Here is an 18,426-nt window from a genome sequence, read left to right as displayed (position 1 = left end):
TGACTTCAAAACTTATTACAAAAAAGTAAGAAAAATAATGTGGTACTGGCATAAAGGCAGACATATAACAAATGGAACAGAATAGAAAGCCCAGAAAGAAACCCTCACATGTACTGTAAAATGATTTCAACAAGGGTGCCAAGATCATTCAGTGGGGACAGGACTTGTATATTGAAAACACTTAGGTATAAACATAACCAACCAAGTGAAAGACTTGTATACTGAAACTCAACACATTGCTGAGAGAAATTTAAAACAACAGAAGTAAATGGAAAGGCATCCCTTCACAAATGGTGCTGGGAAAACTGGATATTCACATGCAAATGAATGAAGTTGCACTCGTACTTTACACCATACACAGAAATCAACTCTCCCCATTTACAGAGGAGGAAACTGAGACTCAGGGGGGACAACCCTTGCAATGGACTGAATATTTATGTTCCCCCACATTTTCAAATGTTGAAATCCTAATATCCAATGTCAAGGTATGAGGAGGTGGGGCCTTTGGGAGAAAATTAGGTCATGAGGGTGGAGCCATCATCAATGGGATTAGTATCCTTATTAAGGAGACCAGAGAGTCCCCTTCTGCCGCACAAGACACAGGGAGAGGATGGCCATCTATGAACCAGGAAGTAGGTTCCTAGCAGACACTGAACCTGCCATCTTATCTTGGACCTCCCAGCCTCCAGAACTGTGAGAAATAAATGTTTGTTAGATGTTTGTTTAAGCCACTCAGTCTATGATAGTTTTGTTACAGCCCCCCCAGTGGACTAAGACATTTCTCCAAGTCAGAACAGAGGAAGTTCCAGGGGCAGGCCTGGCACGCAGGACTTCAGACTTCAAAGTACAAGGGTAAGGATCTTCAAAATTTTTCTGTAAAGGTCTAGATAGTATTGTTGGCTTTACTGGCCATTTAGTCTCTGTCTCAACTATTCCACTCCACCCTTGTAATGCACAAGAGCAGCCATGTGCAATATGTAAGGATGTGGCTGTTACAATAAAGCTTTATTTACAAAAATAAGTGGAGGTTCAGATTTGGCCCTTGGGCAGTAGTTCGCTTACTGAGAAATAATAGAAAACACATATATTGGTTTCTGTATTGGGTTCCTGACAGAGCTCCTAATTTCCCTGTAAGTTCCTGGGTGATAGGAGTATCTTTTATTCTCATGAGGAAACTCATGGTGGGCTCCTAGATAGCATTTTAAGGATAGGGGCTGGTCTCCAGAAACACCAAGCCATGACTAGAAGCTAGGGACAGTCAGATGGACCCCCTTGCATGACTTCAAGGAAGAGGTGAAGAGCTGGAGATTGAACTGATACAGCACACCTACATGATGAAGCCTCCATAAAAACCCCAAAAGGATGGAGTTTGGAGAGTTCCAGGTTGCTGACCACAGAGGTGCTGGGAGGGGCACACAACTGGAGAGGGCACGGAAGCACCACACCCCTTGTCCTACCCATCTCTTCCATCTGCATGTTCACCTGTATGCTTTATCATATCCTTTTATAATGAACTGATAAACCTAAGTGTCTCCCTGCATTCTGTGAGCCATTCTAGCATATTATCGAACCCAAGAAGGGGGTTGCAGGAAACCTATATATAACCTGTTGTCAGAAGTGTAGGTGACAACCTGGGATTGCAATTGGCATCTGAAGTGGAGGGCAGTCTTGTGGGACTAAGCCCTTAACCTGTGGGATCTGATGCTACCTCCAGGTAGACAGTGTCAGAACTGAGTTAAACTGTAGGACACTGGCTCCTCCATGAACAGGCTGTGTGACCTTCAAGAGAGCTGCTTAACATTTTCTGTGCCTCCAGTTCATTTCTTAAGTGAAGATAATAATTCTCCGCAGTAGGACTATGAACCATGAAGGAGGTAGTGCTTGGGGAACACTGGTACAGTGCCTGGCACAGAGGTTTCTCCACCTCAACAGTAGTGCCATTCCAGACTGGATGCTTCTTTTGGTTGCCGGGGGGCAGGGGAGGAGGTCCTTTGCATTGCAGGTTGTGCAGCATCCCAGGCCTCTCCCCACCAGAGGAGAGTAGCATACCCCCAGTTGCAACAACCGTAAATACGTCTCCAGACATTGCCAAATGTCCCCTGAGGTAGGGCAGCCTGATTTGGCAATACATGCCTATACTATTCACTGTTTATCTGAAATTTGAATTTGTGCCACCTGTATGCTATCTGGCAACCCTACCTGGGGGGCAAAACTTCTCCCTCATTAAAAACCTCTGGGTTTGGAGTGGAAGCATCATGGGGTCCCAGTGGTGCCATCACTTGTTTCTTTCACCGCTTATAAGCTTCCTAGCAAGTCCTGCCCTCCTTTCCCGTCCCACTGCCTCCCACCCAGGGCCTGGGAGGCTCAGCTCCCCAAACACGCCCACAGTCACTGTGAGGACAGCTCTCTCCATCAGGGCCCTTACACCAGCTCCATTTGCAGAGCCAACACAGACGCCTCTCCAGCACCGTCCTCCTCCCCCTGCCTCCTTCCTGGGGGTCTCTCCTCCCACCCAGAAGCCCCTGCCTTCTCCCCTCCAATTAAGACGCCTCCCAGGCTTAGCCAGAGGCAGCAAAACAAGGCTGCTAGTCACTCTGCTTCCATTCTCAACTTGTGTCACATGGCGGTTCATTTAATGGCAGTTGTCATGGGAATAGGAAGCCAGTCCCTGCTAGCTCTGGGAAGCAAAACAAAACTAAGAGGTGGACGCGGGGGAGGAGGGAAAAGGAGGGCTTGCAAGGGGTGGAGGGTGAGCCAAGCCAGGAAGAAGCCAGGGTAAAGCTGGTTGGGTTTAACTGGAGCAAGTCATGATGAGGACACGGTCTCCAGCTTTCCCTTGGTGGGACTGGGGAGATAGAAAAAATAAGCTGCTGGCCCTGAGGAAGCTCAGGCTAACATGGTGGGTGTTTTCATGTGCTTTTTTCTGACAGGTGAGTAATTTTCATCCCCATTATGAATAAACTGAGACCCAAGGTAAAGAAGATGCTTGTCCAAAATTGTACAATTTACAAGCAATCAATTCCAGCCCCACCCTCTTTTTCCCATATTCCTCTTGTCCTCCCAACTCTGTTCCCCTTTGCTGTTAGGATAGGACCACATGCTCTGCCCCCCTGCACAGGGCACCCTTCTCCTTTCTCTCTGTACTCCAAGCACTTTTGAGTCCTCCCATTCCTCAAGTTCATGTGCCCCATCTAGTCACCAAGTCTTTGCATTTCCTGCCAGGAATGGTGTTCATGTCTCTTCCTACCATATACTTTGACCTAAATGACCTACTCATCCTTTACTTCTCTTCTTAGCCATCACCTCCTCCAGGAAGCCTTCTTGGGCCACCTACATGCATTTACTTCTCCTTGTAATGTGTTCTTGTGGTGCCAGGTGGCTCTCCTTCAGACCTCAGTGCACAGCCTGTAATTATCCCTTTTAATTACACTCAGATGTCTGTCAGGGTCCGTCTACCATAGTGGAATGTCAGCCTCAAGAAGGTAGGGCCTACCCTGTTCACGGCTATAGCCACAGAGCCCAGCCCAGTGTCTGGCACACAGATGCCCTTCAGAAAGTACATGCACGGGGACTGAACCCAGCCCAGAGCTCCCCCCTGGCCTGCTCCACAGTGCTGGTCACACTGGCACCCTGAGTTGCACTGGACAGAGCTTCCTGCTCCACAGCCTCTGCGGCCTTTGTGGGTGCAGAGGCTCAGCTAAAGCCTGCACACATGCCTGGCTTATCTACAGAAACTGATTGTTAAGCCACCCCTTCCAGAAAGACAGATGGGAGGAGCCCCTGGGTGTGGCTGCAACAGGTAGGGCCCTGGCTCCTTGAACACAGAGGATGCAGAGAAGGAAGATCTGCCCAAATCCCAGACTTCTAGGCAAAGAGCTTCCTTTTGCCATTCCACTGGAGGCTGGCTCTCTGATCTGGGGAGGAGATGCTCCCCAAAGAGGTGAGCAGAAGAAAGAAAGGAGAGGTCTGCTGCAGGGGCACAGCTTGTTGCGAGGTCCTTAGGGGCACCCATGCTGAACAGGAACCTCACAGAAGAGCTGAACCTCTTTCCCTTCCATGCTTTTGTGCCTCTGAGACATCACTTATTCTCTCTGGGCCAGTTTCTCATTTGTACCATGGAAATTGTACCACCCACACATGCCGAGATTATGGCGCTGAGAAGACGGGGATGGGAATGCTACAGAAGGGTATGAGCCTGGTCCTGATGTCAGGCAGACCTGGGGCAAGTCCCTGGCTCTGCCCCTTCTTGCTTGTATGCTCTTGAGTAACTCGGTCCTCCTCTCCTAGCTTCAGTTTCTTTGTCTATAACATGGGGACCATCTTACTCACTTCATAAAGGTACTGTGCATGCAGGGCACACCTGGCACAGAGTAGCTCCCAGTAAATGGAGGCTCTGATGACTAAAATAATGTGCCCCAAGAAATGCAGAATTTAGAAACAGCTGAAACTTGTAACTGTAAGTCCTGCTTTCTGATTGCAGACCTGGGGTCAGTGGGCACACCTGCAAGGTTCTAGGGCTGCCCTCCAAGTCAGGCACCATACAGGATGTCAAGAGGTCCCTCTGATATGGAGATGGCCTCAGTCTTGAGCCAGGCAGAAAGTTCATTCCAAGCCCCAAACTCAGCTGCTCCCAGCCAAGACCACCCAGACTGTTGACCACTAGGGGCAAGGTTTTCCCCACAGCCTGGCTGACATGAATGGAACCTCCAAGGACACTGGACCCACGCTTTCCTCCCTAGATGTAGAAACTGAGTCCTTGAGAGGGGGACTTTTCCAGGACACTGAGGGAGCTGGTGGCAGAGCTGGGACCAGGGGTCCAGTGGGAGCCCTGCCCAGAGGCAGGAAGCACTGCCCTCCCCAGATGTTGCTCACATGCTCTTCTGCCTAAAGTTCCCCTTCCAGCTGAACCAACCAACCATGTCCTTAAAAACACAGCCATACCAGGTGAAAGCATCTGGAGAGCACATATTCTATCTAGGTTTGGTTAAACAATGAACAAAAACTTTTAACCTGAAGGCTTTAGGGGTGGGTGTCTGTATACACCCTCCGTCAAAATAATCATCAGAATGTTGTGGGGTCTGTAGGTTTTCTTAGAAAGAGGGTCTATACAGAGCTACCTTCAGGTCCCCACAGGGGTCTCTACTAGGACAGAGCTGAAAAGTTCTGGGCCTTTCTGAGGGATTCCATGTATCCTGCATGTCTCCTTATTCATAAATGCCAGAACATGCACCCAGCCCTGGAGCTGACTGTTTAACCAACATGGGACATGCCGCACACACGGACACATACCGCTGCTCCCCAAGGAGGGAGGGGCAGCAACAGGTCCTGGCATCAAGGGTGCCCTTGGTGGCTTTCTGCCACCATGAGCAGAAGGGTTTCTTGGTGCTCAGCTCTGACACCAGATGCTGACACCAGATGCTGACACCATCAACACACACAGACGCACAGGAATCAGGCCAGCCCCAAAGGCCTGTGGCCGTTGCAGTCTCGGGCAAAGGAACAGCAAGTACAGAGGTGATGCAGGCTCAGCAGTAATGGGGTCCCAGGTTGAGGGATGTGGGGTGACATGAAAAGGGCCATAAACACACATACACAGACATGCACACACACACAGAGTCTCATTTGCACAGATTCCAGCATCACACAAACACACATCATATTCACAATAACAGATAAACACACTGACACACAGAACCATGCACACACAACACATACACACTTAGATTCTCCAAATGCACAGATATTCGAAGATGCACACACAGCCGCATGTTCTCACCCACAGAGGTGCGTGCACACACGTACACACGGATTTCAGGCATCTCGTGTTCCCAGACACCCATCACTATAGATTCTCCCCCTCTACGGTAAGTCACGGGCTATTATCTCTAAAGGCTACACTGGGCTCCTAGCTGGCCCCTGGAAGGGTGAAGGAAGGGCGAGAGGGGCAGCTGAACCTGTCAGTCACCCTCCTGCATGTGTGGGGTGGGTGTAGGGTGAGGGGACCCTGCCTGCCAGGAGAGTGCAGGCACATACTCACAAATAAGATAACTCGCTGACCCAGGCCTCTCAGGGAAGGAGTCCCCTGGCTTTAGGGGGTGTCTCGGAGCACCAAGAATTTGGGGGCAGAGTGGGGGTAGGGGTAGGGGCTTTTTCTCCCCCAGGTGAATCTTACCCCTTTCCTGAAGTCTGGTCCTCCTTCTGCAGCCCCCTCCAGCCCCACCCCACCCCCGGGACGCTGTGTCAGCCCCTCAGGGGCTTGTCTCACTTCAGTGACACCCAACCACTGGCTCTCCCACAAAAGGGGTACCTACCCAGACTCATCCAAGTGTGCCCCACCCGCCATGCCTAAGGCTTCCACTCCCAAACTCACCCTCCTCCAGCCCTGCGGTAGGTAAATACCCACCCAGGTGAGCCCCGCACCCGAGGTGGCCGCGCCGCCAGTGGCCACGCCCCCCTTACTGACTCTCGGCCCGGGTGGCCGCGGCCACCGCCTTCCCTGGGGGTCGCGCCCCTGCCCCAGCACCCACCTCCTTCTTGATGGTGCGTAGCAGCCTCTGTCACGTCTCCGCCTCCGTGGAACAAGATGCCAGGGCGGCCGGTCAGCCGAGGGCTGGGGCGGGGGCCCGGGGCTGCTCTCCAGCCGCCCCGCGCCCGCGCCCGCTTACCTGCGGGGCCCGAAGCCATTGCCGGGTGGCTGCAGCCGCGGCGGGGCGGGGCCGAGAGCAAGGACGGCCGGGGACGCCGACGTCAGACCCGCGCGCCGCCCCGCCCCTCCGCCAGGCCGCCGGGGCCGCGGGACACTCCCCCCCTCTGGCCCTCGCGTGCGCCTTCGCTTCCGCGCGCGCAGCGCCGGGGCCAAGCCTGGAGCCCCGCACACTGCACGTACCACCCCCTTTGGTTGCGCAGGAAAGGACAGCCCCAGGCATTCGGTGTCTGCTGGTTGCCAGGCTGAGGAAGCGGCAGGCGGGAGGGGCTCCTGCTGATGAGACAGGGACCATGGGCCAGACAGAGCAGGGTGAGGGCCTCTGGAAAAAACAAAGCAAGACAATCCGTTGTGGGATTTGCTTTGGCCTACTGGGAGGCCCAGCTTATTTTTCTAACTTTACCCAAGTGCTGCTTTTCTTCCTCTAGCCCTAAACGAAGGTTTGTTGCAACTTAGGCAATGTAGCAAGGGAGCCCAAAACAACATAGTAGAAACGGGAAGGATTCCATCTTAAAACCTAATTAGTTAAAAAAAGTTTCTTAACAAACAGATAATAACTCAGCCCACCTTGGGAGCAAAGCAGACAGTCTTAAGTGATACGCTCCCAGACCAGGAAGCTGCTATCCTGGGAGGAAATCAGAGCAGTAAAATTCTTGTAAAAGAAACAATGAGGTATTTGGAACCACTTAGCAGGTGTACATCGGAAGCTCTTGGCTCTCAACTGCCTATAAAACCCCTAGACAACGCACCACGCCGGGCTCTCTTGTCCCCTCCTGGCTTGAGCCAGGAGCTCTCTCTGTCTTTCACTTTCTCTCTAAATAAAAGCCTCTGCCTTGCTCTCCTTCCTCGACTGTTTGGGAAGTTCATTCTTCGACTCCGTGAACAAGAACCCCGGCATCACTGACACTCTCAGAGTCTCAGTTTTCTCATCTTTAAAATGGGTGTGATAGCATTATTTCATTGGAATGACATCAACTTAAGTGGATACTGAATGTAAAGGACTACACAAAGACTCGTTGCTGCAGCTGCTGTTGCCATCTTCATCATCATCATCACTACTGAAAGTCTTCAAGATATTCTGGCTGTCCATCCAGGAGCAGCCAGGCCTTCAGGGGCCCCCTTCCCACCATTCAGGTCACTGGAAGTGCCCACAAGAAGGGCACCTGGCTGCCAGAATCTCCAGGACTCAGCAGGAAATGGGCTCTTGGGGACCAACACCTGTTCCACCAAGTTCCTGGCTGCGTCCACCTGATAAGGAAAATATTCAACACAGCCGTCAAGGTCAGTAAACCACTTTTTTCCTCCAGTTGGCAAAGTCAGCAGAGCACTCCCACCCCAGCTCTCTCCCCTCCTTGTCTGGGCTACTTTGAGCCCGTTGGTGTAAAAGAAAATTTCAACACTCCAAAACCTCTGAGTGCCACTTGGTTCTTCCGTCAGTCATCCAGTCCAGGTTTTCCAGTATTTTCTGTAACACACCCAGAATGCACCTCATGTTTACAAATATTTATTGAGCACCTACCAAGTGCCAGCTTACTCTGCTGGGAAGACTGAGGTGCACAAGACAGACAAAAAGCCTGCCTTCAGGGAGCTTGGGAAGTAGACAACAAAATAAATAATCAGATAACATAGTATGTTGGAAGTTTGTGGAGAAAAATTAAGTTGGCCAAGGAGAAAGGGAAGGCCCAGACAGGTGGGGTTTGTGTTTTGAAGTAGGATGCGGTTGAGGGAGGCCCCACTGAAGAAGTGACGTTTGAGCAAAGAGGGAAAAGTATAGGGTGTGGGGATTTCTGGAGGAAGAGCATTCCACGGAAGGGGAATGGCAAGTGCAAAGGCCCTCAGGTGAGAATGTGCCCGCTGAGTAGGACAAACAGCCAGGAGGCCAGCAGGGCTGAAGGTAGCATAAGCGAGGAGGACAGTGCTGAGGCAAGGCCTTGTAAGTCCTTGAAGTCCACCTTAACGATTAGCATCCTGTTCCCAAGGGCCCCCTACTATTCAGGTCCTCCTTTCAGAAGGACAGGAAAGCTCAGAATGTGCCATCTCCCTGCGGCAGTAGATCCAGTGTCCCCTCTGTTCCATTTGTTAGTGGCAGAGGTCTTTGGCCATAGCCACAGAAGCCATCTTTGACTAACTTAGGCAAAAGGAAATAAACTGGACGGGCAATGGGCACTCCCAGATTCCAAGGGACCCCAGAGAACTCAGAAATGCGGTGAAGGTGAGGCAACTCCAGAAAGCTAGAAAGAGAGACTCTTGGGAACAGTCACCTGGCAAAGACAGTGTGGTTAGGGCCCTGCCACTCAGGTAAGAGCTGTGTCTCTTTGAGATTCCCATTCCAGAGAAGGAGCATCTGATTAGCCAGGTCTGGGAAATAAGGGGAAGGGGAGTCTCAACCAAAATCCCACCACCACCCAAGTCTCTCCAGCGAGATGAGACCCCTTAGGGCCCAGAGAATGCAAAATGGTTGCTCAATAGCAAAAGCAGAACCATATATCATAACCGTATACTGAGGAGCATCCATGTGCCAGTCACTCCTCTAAGTGCTCTAGGCTTTGCTTACATCATCTTATTGACCCTGCCCCAACCATCCTAGAATTTTTATGTCAAAGAGAAGAAAGCCAAGCCTAGACAGGGCTTTGTCCAAGCTCCCACAGTGAGTGAGTGACAGCCATGATTCTGACCTCCGGGCCCAAGAAACTGACCCAGTGGTTCTCCCCTTTGATGGCACCCATAAGTTAGCAGCGGTTCCTATGCCACACTCTGAAGAGCCATATTTTTTTTTTGAGAGGGCATCTCTCATATTTATTGATCAAATGGTTGTTAACAACAATATAAAATTCTGTATAGGGGAGTTGTCGCGACCCTTCAGGGACCGAAGCAACACGCCCAAGGTCTTGATTCTTCTCTAGGCTTTATTGTCTAATCTCTCGCTGCGGTTACAGCAGTTGTCGGGCAGCTCCTCTCCCTCCCGGGGGCTCCCTTATATTCAGTCACCCAACCAATCCGGGACAGTAGCATGCGTGACCTTTAAGCGGATAGGTGTCACGCGCCACTCTAAGCGGGCAGCACGAGCTGTGCACGGGTACGGAAGTCTGCTGGGCCAATCCCCAACAGGGAAGAGGGGAAAGGGTGGTGAGCAGGAAGCAGGTGCCATCTTTAGGGCGTTGTCCAGCTAGAGTGGGGCTCAGCCTCGGCCATAGGCCGGGCCCCCACATCTCCCCCTTTATTGTTTTATAACTAAAGGGCTGTCGGGATCATGCCTGTCTTAGGTCGTCCGGAGTCTGCGGCATTCTTACCCGTCTTCAGGCAACAGACAGCTTAGGTCTGCGCCCTGTCTTAGGTTGATAATGCGCAGCTCTCGATCTTACTTGTCTTTGACTACTGATCTAGCATATTAAGCCATACTTTAGGGGAGATGCTTTCTTCTAGTGCTGCGGCCTGCAACAGGACTTTCCGTTCTCTCTGTTGCTGTTTTTGTATGGAACAGACTTTCCTTCTAAGCAGGAGGAGGCCCACAATTAGCAATATTCTTATGACACTTACACTTGACCAGGCTTTGGTGGTGTTTAACACAGCTTTAGCTATTTGAGCTACAGAGAGCATTTCTACTTTTTTGGCTAACTGTAGCTGAGTGGTGAGCTCGTCAAGCTCATTGGACTAATTTGTGGTTAACATCTTGCCTAACTGTCTGGACAAGTTGGCAGCTTTAGAATAATTATGAATACACCCTCGTATAAGAATGGACGCAGCCCCCAGACAAAACTTTTCTCAAGAGGTCTAATTGTTCTTGAAGAAGGTTCATGTGTTGGTTGACCAAGGCCATTCTATTCTTAAAATGGCCGTTGATGACTTTCTGTGTTGTCATTGCTGAGGCAGTGGCCTGGGACAGACCATTCAGCATTTCTGCCGTAGGAATGGTGATAGTCAGCGCGGCGGTGGCTGCAGCTGCAGCTTGGCTCCACCGTCGCCTGCTGTAGGATCTACGGCAGGAGCAGAAGCAGTGCGATCATCTTGTACTTCTGCTCCGGGGTTTTCTACTCTGCGTATCAGACGTTCAGGCACCCAAACGGGGTTCTGCTGGTCCTGTGGAAAAACACAAACCGAGCCTCGGGTCCAGATTATCACTGGGTCTGGGCCTTTCTATGTTCTTTCCAACACATCTTTCCACAAAACTTTAGGCATGTGTTTTGGATTGGATTGTTGGCCATGCTACTCTGCTGCACTGCGGCCATTTTTGTCCAGTGTTCTAAAATCTTCTCCTATTCCCCCTTTTTGTTTATATAAGGCATTCTTGAGGGTGAGGTGAGTGCGTTCCACAATACTTTGACCCTGAGGGTTGTCTCTAGCTCTTTGCTGCTCTCATGACACAAAAGGATGTCATCTATATAATGATAGATGATTATCAGGGGAAACTGTTTCCTGACAGTTTGTAAGGCTTTCTTTACATACACATGGTGGGGCTATTAGCCATGCCCTGTGGCAAACTTTTGACAGTCTCTGGGGTGAAGCGGGATGTAGAAGAAACAGTCTTTGATACTTTTTCTTAATTACAAAAATAGGTGTGTTCTATGGCGAGGTAGAGGGCTGGAGGTGACCAGCTGCTATCTGTTCTTGTACTAAAGTGTGGGTTGCTTCCTTCTTTTCTTTGGTCAGGGGCCACTGAGGTACTCACACGGGCCTTTTTAGGCTGTTTTCCCTCAGTGGCCCTGAAGAAAAACTTAATCCTGGTCTTCTGTCCCCATCTTCTCTCTAAAGGGGCAAGTATCTTAGTTATGATTTAGATGGACTACGTCGCTAATTCCGCGAACTTTTTGATTTTGTCGCCACTCTGCGAACCTTTTGATTTCGTCACCGCTCTGCGAACTTTCACTAGCGCCTCTTCATTCTATATATTATAATAAACAATGTCACAAACACTAACAGGACACACACACTACACATAATATCACAAACACTAACAGGACACACACACTACACATAAACACTCACTGCAACTGCCTGCTGTCTGCTCTGCCACGTATACTTTCAGTGTACTCGCCGATCTACTCACTCTCTTCAGTTCCTTCTCTCGGTCTGGCCAGCCGACCGAACGGCGTCCAGCGACGTTCATCGGCAGGCACCAGGGTCAGAGGATCAGGTCGCGACGAGGTTTAGTGATTCCCGGGTTTCGGCACCACTTGTCGCGACCCTTCAGGGACCGAAGCAACACGCGCAAGGTCTTGATTCTTCTCTAGGCTTTATTGTCTAATCTCTCACAGCAGTTACAGCAGTTATCGGGAAGCCCCTCTCCCTCCCGGCGGGCTCCCTTATATTCAGTCACCCAACCAATCTGGGAGAGTATCATGCGTGACCTTTAAGCAGATAGGTGTCACGTGCCACTCTAAGCAGGCAGCACGAGCTGTGCACGGGTACGGAAGTCTGCTGGGCCAATCCGCAACAGAGAAGAGGGAAAAAGGTGGTGAGCAGGAAGCAGGCGCCATCTTTAGGGCGTTGTCCAGCTAGAGTGGGGCTCAGCCTCGGCCGTAGGCCGGGCCCCCACAGGAGTCAAGGCTCAATGCACAATCATTAATCCACCCCAGCCTAATACTCGTCAGTCTCCAATCTTCTGAAGCATAACGAACAAGTTCTTACATGAACAAATTCTGACATAGTGAATAAGTTCTTACATGGTGAACAGTACAAGGGCAGTCATCACAAAAACTTTCGGTTTTGATCACTCATTATGAACTATAAACAATCAGGTCAAATATGAATAATTGTTTGATTTTTATACTTGATTTATATGTGAATCCCACATTTCTCCCTTTATTATTATTGTTATTATTTTTTTAATAAAATGCTGAAGTGGTAGGTAGATGCAAGATAAAGGTAGAAAACATAGTTTAGTGTTGTAAGAGAGCAAATGTAGATGATCAGGTGTGTGCCTGTAGACTATGTGTTAATTCAACCTAGACAAGGGCAATAAAACATCCACAGATGCAGAAGATTGCTCTCAAAACAGGGGGGGTAAGGTTCTAAGCCTCACCTCTGTTGATCCCCAATTTCTCACCTGATGGCCCCCCTGAGACTGTGCCTGTCTTAGGTTGTTCCTCCCGTGAGGAATCTTACCTGTTTCTGGCTAACCAGTCATCTTCCGGGGCCATAGAGGGAAATGTAAAGTTGGTAAGTGAGAGAGAAGACATATTGTTTGAAAAGGTTAGCTTTTTACTTCTTTGCAGATTTATGCCCTGTGGCTTCTGTGCCCAGCATTTGTTCTGAGGTATCTTTAGCACTTGGAGGAATTATGATACTCGCTGAATTTGATATGAGTCACGAATTCTATTTAAGGGTTGTAATTAGGAAGGAAGAATAAAACCTATAGAGGTAGCATATGGAAGAAAACATGGGAAGATTGATTATTTCTTTGACATATCTTCTTGTAGAGTAACTTAAGCATGTATAGGTTTTAAACTACTAATTAAATTGTGCACACACATTAACATAATAGGAATACAGTTACATAACCAAAGCAGATCTATAATTACCAGCCATCTCCAGTGAAGCCAAGAAAACCAGTTAGGCACCCTAGGCATTTGTGAAAATTTGTCTATGATATAATGGATATTGTCCAACTGTACTTGAACAGCCTGAGAGAAATCAGACAAATTAAAACAACCCATTCCTGGGAACTGTTCACATCCCATATGTTCTTTTAACAGTAGATAGTCTGTAGTTGTAAGATTTTGGAGTGCTACAACTTGCACTTCTCCTAATTCTTGGTTGAGTTCCAACAGTATAGATCCAGTCAAATTTGTTGTTTTACTGTATGCACAGGCCAGCTTAGATATCTCCTTCTTCATTCCCATGGCAAGTCCAGGAACCGGTGGGATGAATGCACCTACAGCTGTAGCAGTGCCTGGATATTTGTTGAGGTTTTTTGATGATCATCTTCTGGTATGACTCTCCCAGAGAGTGCTGATGTTGGAAGTTCTTCTTCATATCATATCTTAGTTCATTTTCTGGGTAGCCAAATTAGGCTTTGATCCTCTGTATAAACACAAACAGACCCTTTGCCCACACTTTGATATGCCCTTTATAAGGTTGTGTAGAACTCACTGGAGGTGACCACACAGGAACTGCATTTTTTTTAAGAGAAAGGAATATTATCAGAAAAATGTACCTCCATAGTTGATCATCTAACACCCTTTAAGTGATCAAAATTAAGGATATTTAAAGCATGCATCAATAGTTGATTTAAGGTTAGTTTTATCCTATCAGGGAGTAATCCCCCTTTTCTTTCTTTCTTTCTTTTTGTTATCATTAATCTACACTTACATGAAGAATTTTATGTTTACTAGGCTCTCCCCTATACCAGGTCCCCCCTCTAAACCCCTTTACAGTCACTGTCCATCAGCATAGCAAAATGTTGTAGAATCACTACTTGTCTTCTCTGTTTTGTACAGCCCTCCCCTTTCTCCCACCCCCCCATGCATGCTAATCTTAATACCCCTCTTCTTCTTCCCCCTCTTACCCCTCCCTACCCACCCACCCTCCCCAGTCCCTTTACCTTTGGTACCTGTTAGTCCATTCTTGGGTTCTGTGATTCCGCTGCTGTTTTGTTCCTTCAGTTTTTCCTTTGTTCTTATATTCCACAGATGAGTGAAATTATTTGGTATTTCTCTTTCTCCGCTTGGCTTATTTCACTGAGCATAATACCCTCCAGGTCCATCCATGTTGCTGCAAATGGTAGGATTTGCCCTCTTCTTATGGCCGAGTAGTATTCCATTGTGTATATGTACCACATTTTCTTTATCCATTCATCTACCAATGGGTATTTAGGTTGCTTCCAATTCTTGGCTATTGTAAATAGTGCTGCGATAAACATAGGGGTGCATCTGTCTTTCTCAAACTTGACTGCTGCGTTCTTAGGGTAAATTCCTAGGAGTGGAATTCCTGGGTCAAATGGCAAGTCTGTTTTGAGCATTTTGATGAACCTCCATACTGCTTTCCACAATGGTTGAACTAATTTACATTCCCACCAGCAGAGTAGGAGGGTTCCCCTTTCTCCACAGCCTCACCAACATTTGTTGTTGTTTGTCTTTAGGATGGCAGCCATCCTTACTGGTGTGAGGTGATACCTCATTGTAGTTTTAATTTGCATTTCTCTGATAATTAGTGATGTGGAGCATCTTTTCATGTGTCTTGTTGGCCATCTGTATTTTTTTTTTGGAGAACTGTCTGTTCAGTTCTCTGCCCATTTTTTAATTGGATTATTTGATTTTTGTTTGTTGAGGCATCTGAGCTCTTTATATATTTTGGACGTCAAGCCTTTATCGGATCTGTCATTTACAAATATATTCTCCCATACTGTAGGGTTCCTTTTTGTTCTATTGGTGGTGTCTTTTGCTGTATAGAAGCTTTTCAGCTTAATATAGTCCCACTTGTTCATTTTTGCTGTTGTTTTCCTTACCCGGGAGCTTTGTTCAAGAAGACGTCACTCATGTTTATGTCTAAGAGGTTTTTGCCTATGTTTTTTTCCACGAGTTTAATGGTTTCATGACTTACATTCAGGTCTTTGATCCATTTTGAATTTACTTTTGTATATGGGGTTAGACAATGGTCCAGTTTCATTCTCCTACATGTAGCTGTCCAGTTTTGAAAGCACCATCTGTTGAAGAGACTGTATTTCATCATTGTATGTCCATGGATCCTTTATCAAATATTAATTGACCATATATGTCTGGGTTAATGTCTGGAGTCTCTAGTCTGTTCCACTGGTCTGTGGCTCTGTTCTTGTGCAGTACCAAATTGTCTTGATTACTGTGGCTTTATAATAGAGCTTGAAGTTGGGGAGTGAGATCCCCCCTACTTTATTCTTCTTTCTCAGGATTGCTTTGGCTATTCGGGGTCTTTGGTGGTTCCATATGAATTTTTGAATTATTTGTTCCAGTTCATTGAAGAATGTTGCTGGTAATTTGATAGGGATTTCACCAAATCTGTATATTGCTTTGGGCAGGATGGCCATTTTGACACTATTGATTCTTCCTAGCCACGAGCATGGGATGTGTTTCCATTTGTTAGTGTCCCCTTTAATTTCTCTTAAGAGTGACTTGTAGTTTTCAGAGTATAGGTCATTTACTTCTTTGGTTAGATTTATTCCTAGGTATTTTATTCTTTTTGATGCAATTGTGAATGGAATTGTTTTCCTGATTTCTCTTTCTATTGGTTCATTGTTAGTGTATAGGAAAGCTACAGATTTCTGTGTGTTAATTTTGTATCCTGCAACTTTGCTGTATTCTGATATCAGTTCTAGTAGTTTTGGGGTGGAGTCTTTAGGGTTTTTTATGCACAATATAATGTCATCTGCAAATAGTGACAGTTTAACTTCTTCTTTACCAATCTGGATTCCTTGTACCTATTTATCTTGTCTGATTGCCGTGGCTAGGACCTCCAGTACTGTTAAATAGCAGTGGGGAGAGTGAGCATCCCTGTCTAGTTCCCGATCTCAGAGTAAAGTCTTTCAGCTTCTCGCTGTTCAGTATAATGTTGGCTGTGGGTTTATGATATAAGGCCTTTATTATGTTGAGGTACTTGCCCTCTATTCCCATTTTACTGAGAGTTTTTATCATGAATGGATGTTGAATTTTGTCAAATGCTTTTTCAGCATCTATGGAGATGATCATGTGGTTTTTCTCTTTCTTTTTGTTGATGTGCTGGATGATGTTCATGGATTTTCGAATGTTGTACCATCCTTGCATCCCTGGGATGAATCCCACTTGGTCATGGTGTATGATTCTTTTGATATACTTTTGAATTCGGTTTGCTAATATTTTATTAAGTATTTTTGCATCTACATTCATCAGGGATATTGGTCTGTAATTTTCTTTTTTGATGGCGGTCTTTGCTTGGTTTTGGTATTAGGGTGATGTTGGCTTCATAGAATGAGTTTGGGAGTATTCCCTCCTCTTCTATGTTTTGGAAAACTTTAAAGAGAATGAGTATTATGTCTTCTCTGTGTGTCTGATAAAATTCCGAGGTAAATCCGTCTGGCCTGGGTGCTTTGTTCTTGGGTAGTTTTTTTATTACCGTTTCAATTTCTTTGCTCGTAATTGGTTTGTTTAACTTTTGTGTTTCTTCCTTGGTCAGTCTTGGAAGGTTGCATTTTTCTAGGAATTTGTCCATTTCTTCTAGGTTTTCCAGCTTGTTGGCATATAGGTTTTCATAGTAGTCTTTAGTAATTCTTTGTATTTCTGTGGAGTCAGTTGTGATTTTTCCATTCTCATTTCTGATTCTGTTGATTTGTGTTGATTCTCTTTTTCTCTTAATAAGTTTGGCTAGAGGCTTATCTACTTTGTTTATTTTCTCAAAGAACCAGCTCTTGGTTTCATTGATTCTTGCTATTGTTTTATTCTTCTCAATTTTGTTTATTTCTTCAGTGATCTTTATTATGTCCCTCCTTCTGCTGACTTTAGGCCTCATTTGTTCTTCTTTTTCCAATTTCGATAATTGTAATGTTAGACTATTCATTTGGGATTGTTCTTCCTTCTTCAAGTGTGCCTGGATTGCTATATACTTTCCTCTTAGGACTGCTTTTGCTGCGTCCCACAGAAGTTGGGGCTTTGTGTTGTTGTTGTCATTTGTTTCTGTATATTCCTTGATCTCTATTTTAATTTGTTCATTTATCCATTGATTATTTAGGAGCATGTTGTTAAGCCTCCATGTGTTTGTGAGCCTTTTTGTTTTCTTTGTAGAATTTATTTCTACTTTTATACCTTTGTGGTCTGAAAAATTGGTTGGTAGAATTTCAATATTTTGGATTTTGCTGAGGCTCTTTTTGTGGGCTAGTATGTGGTCTATTCTGGAGAATGTTCCATGTGCACTTGAGAAGAATGTATATCCTGTTGCTTTTGGATGTAGAGTTCTGTAGATGTCTATTAGGTCCATCTGTTCTAGTGTGTTTTTCAGTGCTTCCGTGTCCTTACTTATTTTCTGCCCAGTGGATCTATCCTTTGGGGTGAGTGGTGTGTTGATGTCTCCTAAAATGAATGCATTGCAGTCTATTTCCCCCTTTAGTTCTGTTAGTATTTGTTCCACATATGCTGGTGCTCCTGTGTTGGGTGCATATATATTTAGAATGGTTATATCCTCTTGTTGGACTGAGCCCTTTATCATTATGTAGTGTCCTTCTTTATCTCTTTTTACTCTCTTTCTTTTCAAGTCTATTTTGTCTGATATTAGTACTGCAACCCCTGCTTTCTTCTCTCTGTTGTTTGCCTGAAATATGTTTTTCCATCCCTTGAGTTTTAGTCTTTGCATGTCTTTGGGTTTGAGGTAAGTTTATTGTAAGCAGCATATAGATGCATCTTGCTTTTTTATCCATTCCATTACTCTGTGTCTTTTGATTGGTGCATTCAGTCCATTTACATTTAGGGTGACTATTGAAAGGTATGTACTTATTGCCATTGCAGGCTTTAAATTCCTGGTTACCAGAGGTTCAAGATTATCCTCTTTAGCATCTTACCGCCTAACTTAGCTCGCTTATTGAGCTGTTATATACACTGTCTGGGGATTCTTTTCTTCTCTGCCTTCTTATTCCTCCTCCTCCATTCTTGATATGTTGGGTGTTTTGTTCTGTGCTCTTTCTAGGAGTGCTCCCATCTAGAGCAGTCCCTGTAAGATGCCCTGTAGAGGTGGTTTGTGGGAAGCAAATTCCCTCAGCTTTTGCTTGTCTGGGAATTGTTTAATCCCAC

At 46.6% G+C, this 18,426-nt stretch overlaps 1 pseudogene; it reads right to left on the bottom strand.

The window, feature by feature from the left end:
• The window catches only part of LOC108407984 (small G protein signaling modulator 1-like), a 36,858-nt pseudogene extending 30,174 nt beyond the window's left edge, over positions 1 to 6,684 (bottom strand).
• Positions 6,685 to 18,426: the final 11,742 nt, after the last annotated feature.

Source organism: Manis javanica, chromosome 2 (assembly GCF_040802235.1).
Source record: "Manis javanica isolate MJ-LG chromosome 2, MJ_LKY, whole genome shotgun sequence".
In the NCBI taxonomy this organism is placed as follows: Eukaryota; Metazoa; Chordata; class Mammalia; order Pholidota; family Manidae; genus Manis; species Manis javanica.
This window is presented reverse-complemented; position numbering and strand designations above follow the sequence as displayed.